The 8,491-nt window shown below is 35.6% G+C and overlaps 1 pseudogene; it reads right to left on the bottom strand.

Moving 5' to 3' along the window:
• Positions 1 to 6,245: 6,245 nt before the first annotated feature.
• On the bottom strand, positions 6,246 to 7,013 carry LOC120596792 (40S ribosomal protein S6-like; annotated as a pseudogene).
• Between the last annotated feature and the right edge of the window lie 1,478 nt (positions 7,014 to 8,491).

Genomic DNA, 8,491 nt, shown 5'->3' with positions numbered 1-8,491 from the left:
GTAAACTTTTTGCCCATATATCAGAAAACCCAAGAAATAGAAACAGAAGTTCACAGAAGGAATTCTCTATCCTTTTATTTGTATTGAGGGTTATTAAATTTGCTACAAGAGCAAAACAAATTTCTCCAAGGAAGAGAGCTAATTTCTAAACAAGTGAAACTGTATTGTAAATAATGCTATTTTATATGATGATTCAAATTTATTCAAAATATTAATGTGGAATGACTCTTCAGGTTGTTCTAGGAATAATGACAATATTCTTGCTATTAAAAATTCTTCTAACACATTTGATTTATAAGAAATGTACACATGGTTTGCAGAAGGAAACTTATATTTATAATTAGGATCTATATAGCACAGTAGCTGATGAGCTAATCATATTTTATCTCAAAATGTTAAAAGTAGAACTACCATATGACCTAGCAATTCTACTTCTGGGTATTTATCCAAAGAAACCCCAAACACTAATTCGAAAAGACATATGCACCCCATGTTTACTGCTGCACATTTAAAATAGCCAAGATATGGAAGTAACCTAAATGTCTATTGATAGACAAATGGATGTAAAAGATGTGGTACATATATACATTGGAATACTACTCAGCCATTAAAAAGGAATGTAATCTTGCCATTTTCGATAATATGGATGGACCTAGAGGATATCATCCTAAGTGAAATAAGTCAGACAGAAAAATGCCATATGATTTCACTTACATGTGGAATCTAAAAAAAGCAAAATAAAGAAAACAAAAACAAAATCATAGATAACAGAACATTTTGATAGTTGCCAGATGAAGGGAGTTTAGGAGATGGGTGAAAAAGGGGAAGGGATTAATATGTACAAATTGCCAGTTACATAAACAGTCATGGGGATGTAAAGTACAGCATATGCAATATAGTCGATAATATACTAATAATTATATATGGTGTCAGATGGGTACTAGACTTATAGGGATGATCACTTTGGAAATTTCATAAATATCTAATCACTATATTGTGGCTCTGAAACTTGTATGTCAACTGTAATTGAAAAATTAAAAAAACATTTTTAAAAAGTAACTTAATAATCATTTAAAATTCTTGACTCTTTTCCTATTTGTTATTTCTCTTTTTCTCTGACTTTATTTCTAGTTTCACGAATATAGATATTCTTAAGTTTCCCTCATTCATTCATTTATTTCCTCTTTCCTCTATTCCATTATTCATTCATTTATACAGTACTGAGCATCTACTACATACCAAGACACTGGAAGAATAAGGAGGTGGAGGGGATGGGGAACAAAGAGGTAGAGGAACAAGAGTAGGAAGTGGAATGAGAAGACTCCCCATCGTCCCCGAGCTGGTAGCAATCGCTTAGTGTGTGTCTGTGTCTGTGTCTCTCTCTGTCTCTCTCCCCGCTCTTCTCCCTCTCTCCCTCCCTCTCTTTCCTGTGTTAGTTTTCTCCAATCTTAGACCTTTGTTTTCTATGCACAGCATTCCTAAGATTACCTCCCCACAGTCTTCAAGGTTCTCTGAGTTTTTGTCAATATTTCTCAAGGCCTAAATCACTCCCACTGGGCCCTATCATCTTCTTACATTTGCCCATGACAGAACATCTTCACCTTTGCTTCCACTTCTGCGGCCCCTTTGCTCTTACTGGAACCACAATTCTATGAGTTACCCAATTTCTGAGTTTAAGATTTGTCAATGATTTTTCACTTTTTCCTCTCATAATGACTCGTTGCCATATAATATCTATTCTACTCCTACAATATTTCATATTAGTTTCTTCTTCCCCCACTTCCATTACCTTAAATTTAAACCTTAAATTTAGGATTATTTGAACACTTAAAATCTAGGTTATCTGAACACATTCATAACTGTTTTCTCACTTCTCTTACCTCTCCACATTGATCCAGTATACAACTTACCAGATACTTTCCCCAGAATATTACTTTAATGCTTTGATAAATCTCATTACCTCTAAAATCTTCAGTGCCCTAGTTTACAAGAATATGTCATGATTATAATTAGATAATGTACGTAAAGGGCCTAGTGGGGTGCCTACTCCATAGTAAGTACTCCATTATAATTATCATTTTTATATGTCATTGCCTTCAAAAATTGTGTCAACTAATTCAGCTCTCCACTTAGCCATTCTTTTATAATGCCTGTATCACACAGTAATTAAGAGCTCTGCAGCTACACTGCCTAGATTCGAATCCTATGAATTCCAGCTGTTACCTATGGGTAAACTGCCTAACTCTGAAGTATCTACTTCAGAGTTTATGGTGATGATTAAGTAATTGATGCATACAAAGCAAGTACAGGACTAATGTTAAATATTCAATTACTGTTAGTGTTATTAATAGCTATTTAGTTTCCCATGATTCTTCTCCAATTTACCCACTGAACCTTATCTCTCATTCTTCCTGTTTATAAACTGTTTCACCCCTCAGAGCCAATTTCTATTTCATGTTCATACCCCTTTTTGTTTTTCCACTGGTGTGTTCAAGCTCTTAAACTATCATTGGTCCTGCTCCTGTTAGAATAAAATTCCTGAAAACCACGCCTTTTCCATATGTATAGATTTAAAGTGTCTTTCACTTAGGAAAAAATTTATAAATATTTGTAGAAAAAATGTATCACTACTGTCATACCCTCAAGTATTTGTGTGCCACTCTGTTTATGGTGCATCTAAACACTTGAATCTTGAATTGATTTATATGTAGTAATAATCAGGTGCAGAGATGAATGTATAATCTATCACTTGCCCTCTTTCAAACAATTCATTTGCTATTAGTTTATGAATAAATGATAGCATCTATTCATGAATAGAGTAAATAATTTACTCATAAAACAGCTTCAGATTAGGCTAACTTTTGCTTGAACTTTTATGGGATTTCAATCTTCTTGGTGTTTTAGGCTCACCTAACCGACTTTTCAATCTGGATAAATCAATTTATAAACTACAGAGGTGGTCTGGGTTTTGGTTTAGATTGTGTGTGTGTGTGTGTGTGTGTGTCTTTTCCTTCTTTCAGCTTTTCAAAGTTATAAGGTAGGTTTTTATGTAATTTTTTTTAAAAGTTAAAAATGTCGTGGTAATAAAAGAGGTCTTTTCTAGGTTCATTATTCCTGGTTATATTAGTTCCCTAGGGCTGACATAACAAAGTATCACAAACTGCATGGCTTAAAACAAAACAAAACAGAAATGTATTATCTCATAGTTCTCAAGGCTAATATGTCCAAAATATGTTAGCATGAAAGGGGACCAAATTTTTGCCACCCAAAATGTGCCTTTTAGGATATTTACTTCAAACTGATTGTTAAGAAACAAAAAACTCAGAACTTTTGACTCTCCCCTTTCCCGCCTAAAGGAATTCAGATGTTTTATTTTTTAAATACTTAATGGAAGGAAGCATAACTTTAGGATATTTACCTTAGCACATATGCACTAAATGTAGCAGACACGAAGAAATCTAACAAAGCCCATTTGTTGAAGTTGTATCTCATTGAAGTTCTGTAAGCAAGAATTTGTTTACCATGTTTGCCTTTTCTCCTACCAGTGAATTACCTACTTTCCCAGACCCCTGTCCCACTTATCCTTTGTCCAGAATGCCATATAAACCTCAACTGTCCAGTGCATCTTGGGTTACCTTATGACAACCCTTGCATGTACATCTGTAATAAACTTTGTATATTTTCTCCTGTTAATCTGATTATAATCCTGTTAATGTGATTATTAGCACAGCTAGAATAATTTAGAAGGTGGGAGAAAAGTTATTTTTGTGCCCCCACAGCAGAGCCATGCTGCTTCTGAAACCTGTAGGGAAAAATCTTTCTTTGCCTCTTACTATGTTGTCGTGATGGCTATAGATCCTTGGCATTCTTTGTTTTAAAGCTGCATCACTCCAATCTCTGCTTCTGTTATTACATTGTGTTCTCCCTCTGTGTCTGTGTCTTCACATGGTGTTTTGCTCTTCTTAAAAGAATACCAATCATATTAGATTAGGACCCACCTCACTTTAATTACATCTGCAAAGACTCTACTCCCAAATAATGTCACACTCACAGGCAGCAGGATTAGGACTTCAACAGATCTTTTTAGAGGGCACAATTCAACTCAAAACACATGAAGGGGCCCAGAACATGCCACTTGCACATAAAAATTATTTTAAACTGAAGGCATTTGAGTTCCTGAGGTCCTTTATCTGCCTAAAAGCCGAGCTTAACAACAACAGCAAAAATACTCAGAAAGAACTTTATCATAAATCTCTTTTGGGAAGGGGGGTTGGAAGCAAGCAAATTTAATCCTCTAATTCTTTCTGAGAAGTTGGCATCACATCCAAATAGACATTGTCTGTATTTCATTTCTATTTAGTTCTTCTGCCATTTTTTTAACCACATTTTTGTTGCTGTTATTGAGTTGACAAAGTTCTTTACGTATTTTGGCTATTAACCCCTTATTCAATATATGGTTTGCAAAGTTTTCTTTTTCTTCTTATTCCATAGGCCATATATGACATTTTTCCAAAAAGGGCATCAAAATGGCAAATAGACACATAAAAAGGTGTTCAACATCATACATCATCAGGGAGATACACATTGAAACCACAATGAGATATCATCTCACACCTGTTAGAATACATATTATCAAGAAGACAAGAAATATGTGAGGATGTGGTGAAAAGAGGCCCCTCATACATTATTGATAGGAATGTAAATTGGTCCAACTACTATGGAAAACAATATGGAGTTTACACAAAAAATTAAAAATAGATCTATCATACCACCCAGCAATTCCACTTCTGGGTATTTACTGAAAGAAAATGAAAACAGGATTCTGACAAGATATATGAACTCCCATGTTGATCACAGCATTATCCACAATAGCCAAGATACGAAAATAACCCAATGACCAGCAATGGATGAATGGATAAAAAAGATGTGGTACATATGCACAGTGGAATGCTATTCAACTGTAAGAAAGGAAGATATCTTCCCATTTGCCATGGCAGATAGACCTTGATCATATTATGCTAAGTTAGATAGAGAAGGACAAGTACAGTATGTATCACTTACGTATGGAAGCAAAAGAAGTTAAACCTGTAAAAAAACAGAGAGTAAAATGGTGGTTATTAGGGGTGTGGGTGTGTATGATGAGTGATGGTGTTTACTAATGAATAGTAAATAAACCATAGAAATTTAATGAACAGTATAACGAATATAGCTAATAATATTATACTGTAATTATGTAACATAATAGATGTCACTACAACAGCAATCATATTACAATATATAAATGTATCAAAGTAATATACTGTATATATTAAACTTAACAACGTTACACATCAAATTTATGCAGTTTAAACAATCTGGATAAAATTTTCAACCAAATAAACAAACAAAATTGGTTCAAAGACATCAAAGAACCATGGCGTTAAGGCATCAAGGATCTGAGGGCCCAAAATCCAAAAAAAGAAAAAAAAAGAGAGAGAGAGAAAGAGAAGTGAGCACAATATCTAAGACATCTTTTCACTCATTTGCAGTGGGTGGGTGAGAGGCTAAGGAGCCAAGTAAAAAAGGGTGGATAAAAAGGGTAGTTAAGAAACGGAAAAGGTTAATAGAGTTTTCGTTAATATGGGCTGGAGAGACAAAATTTGTAGTTCACAGACACCAAAGAGATAGGTCACTGGTAAACACCAGAAGCTTTCTGTTTGAACCCTAACAATGAAGAGTAAAGATAAACTAGACATAAACCTGAAGATCTGTCCTTATAGATATTAAAACCCCACTGCAAATCAGAAGAATCCCTGATTGAATTAACAGTCTACTCCAACTGTTTGCCAAAAGCAAAATAGTTTTCTTTGTAGAAAGATAAAATCTTGGAATCTAGATAATTATGTCATTGTCATGTCTTAAGCTTTATGGAATTTTCTGAGATGTAATGTTACTGGGATTAATTTAAAGAAAGACTTCAAAAGCTATCTTAATGCTTATTCTAGGACTATTCATGTAGTATTATGGAAAGGAGAAGCAAATAAACACAGGTAGTTCTTACAGAACAAATGAATAAAGTCAACTATTGTTTGGACAAGTATAGGTGTAGTGGCAAGGGAAGGCCACAAAAAACATAGGGGCACCCACTCTTCCATTTTGAGGCATTTTTATCATCATAGCTTTCATACTCAGTTGCATAAAGAGTCCCAAGGAAAGTACAGCTATTTCAAAAAGAAAGATTTTTTTTTTTGATGTCTTATCTTATTTATTTGTTACTCTTACAAAATTTCATTTTTGACTGGACTCAGACTTAGAGGTAGAAGCTCTCGGAGAGGAAAGTCTACGTCTCTTGGCAATCTGTTCCTGGCATTTCTCTTTGGCCTCCTTCATTCTCTTGGCCAAAAGTTTAGCATATTCTACAGCCTCTTTCTTATTTTTCTTAGTACTCTGTATCTTCAGGGCAACACGCTGACTTTTGTGTTGCAGGACACGTGGAACAACAAGACACTGAATCTTGGGTGCTGTAGTCCTAGGTTTCTTACTTTCTTTGTTTAGAGGCTTTCTCACAACATATTGGCGGGCATCATGTTCTTTACAGAGACTGAAAAGTTTGCAGATTCTACTAACTCTTTTGGGCCCTGAGCGACGAGGCACACTAGTACCAGTGAGACCAGAAATATCCTTCTTCTCTTTTTTCACCATGACCACGTTGAGAACACTCAGATTGGCATCCACAATGCAACCCCAAACAGATTTGCACTCTTTCTCCAGTCCTCCTTGGTCTATAACAGGAATGCCCCTTATTCAGTAGCAGGCAGACACCCTGGGTCAAGACACCCTGCTTCATAGGGAAACCTTGTTTGTTGTTCCCATCACTGATTTGAACCACATAACCCTTCTATTCTTCACCCAGAGCATCAGCAGCAACTCCCGTGGCCATACGCTTCTCATAAAAGGTATGAAGTTTTCGTTCATTGTCTACTTCAATGAGCTTCTGGCAGCCAGTGGCTGGGAAAGAGATGTTCAGCTTCATCCTGAAGCAGTTGGCCGCCTCCGAGGCACCACAAAAAAGAGCCCAGAAAGATTTTTAACAATTGACCTTTTCATTGTCAAAGTTTCTTAATATGAAAGATTTTCTTCCTACGTTTATACTGAGTTAAGCCAGATGAAATAATATGAGGCAACTGCCACAACCCCAAGACCTGAAGTAACAAAAGGGAAAGAGATGAAGTTACAGGATATCAAAGGAAGGTCTCACAGAGCTGATCCCAAGAGCTCTAATGAGCCAGAGCCTCTGAGCTGCTACTGGGGCCTTTGAGGGGACCCTGCAGAGTTGGCTGAAGGAAGTTAGAGTATAGGACAACTGTGGTGGCAGAAACAATATGGGCAGCAACAGTATAACAATAAAGAAGTGTCTTCTCCCGTCCTATCTCCTTCCAATATGTCCTCACCCAATATAAAAAGCAGCTGACAAGGAAGTGTGGAAAATACAGTTTGCAGAATTCCAGTCCCAGCATCACAACAAATTACAGATGAGTAGAATTGGAGCTGAGAAAGAATAACTAGTACACAAATCTACCTATATAAAGAGAGCTGGCCTTTTTTTCAGTGTATTTATCACACAGAGAAAAAAAACAAAAACAAAAACCAAGTTTACCCATTTGGACTGTATATGCTACTAGCTCCCAGTATGTGCTTCTGTATATGCTTCTAGCAACCTCTCTGGTTGCTGGATCAGTAAACCAGTAAATACACTTACTGAATTAACTTTACTGAATTAGCTTAAAATCCAAGTGAAATAGCCTGCAGGAAAAAAATATGGACACTCAAGGAGTACATCCATGTCACAACAATTTCATTCTCTTAAGCAAGCTGACTGACATCACATTGCTGGTAATAGGTGGAATTAAGATGTGAACCAAGGCAATCTGACCAGAGAAGACAGGAACTAGCTGACAGGAATTTGGATTTTCCAGGCTCTGACCACATTGGTAAATTCATTTCTGTTATTCTTCCCTCTTCCACTTCATAATCCAATAGTACAAATTGTCTACACCATACAAACAGACTGTCAAGTGTATGTAGATCATCATTTTATGTCTGTATACCATAAATATACATTTTTGATTCATTAAATCAAAAGAATAATTCAAAATCCTCTGTATTGATAGAAAAGTGTTTATCTAACAATTTCAACCATGGCAGGTATGCAATAATCAATAAAAAGTAATCAGAAAAGCATAACCAAAGGCAGCCCAGCTTTTAGAATGTCAATAGGCTCCTCTCCCCTGGAGCTACTTAATGTTGATTTTTCTAACTACACAGAACACAAAGAATACATTGTTAATTCAGAATTTTTAAAATGACAGGATACATTTTGTTTCCTAAGAAATCAATTCTAGACACCAGGTATTCTCTATGTATCATTAAAAATATAGGTCAGTGTTGACACAAGACTTTAAAATTATAGTGGGTCAAAATATATTCTAAATAGCCCCTTACTATGTTTTAA

This window comes from Pteropus medius, unplaced genomic scaffold, assembly GCF_902729225.1.
Source record: "Pteropus medius unplaced genomic scaffold, Ma_sr-lr_union100, whole genome shotgun sequence".
NCBI classification, from domain to species: domain Eukaryota; kingdom Metazoa; phylum Chordata; class Mammalia; order Chiroptera; family Pteropodidae; genus Pteropus; species Pteropus medius.
Note: the sequence above shows the minus strand (reverse complement) of the source record. Positions and strands in the feature narration are given on the sequence as shown.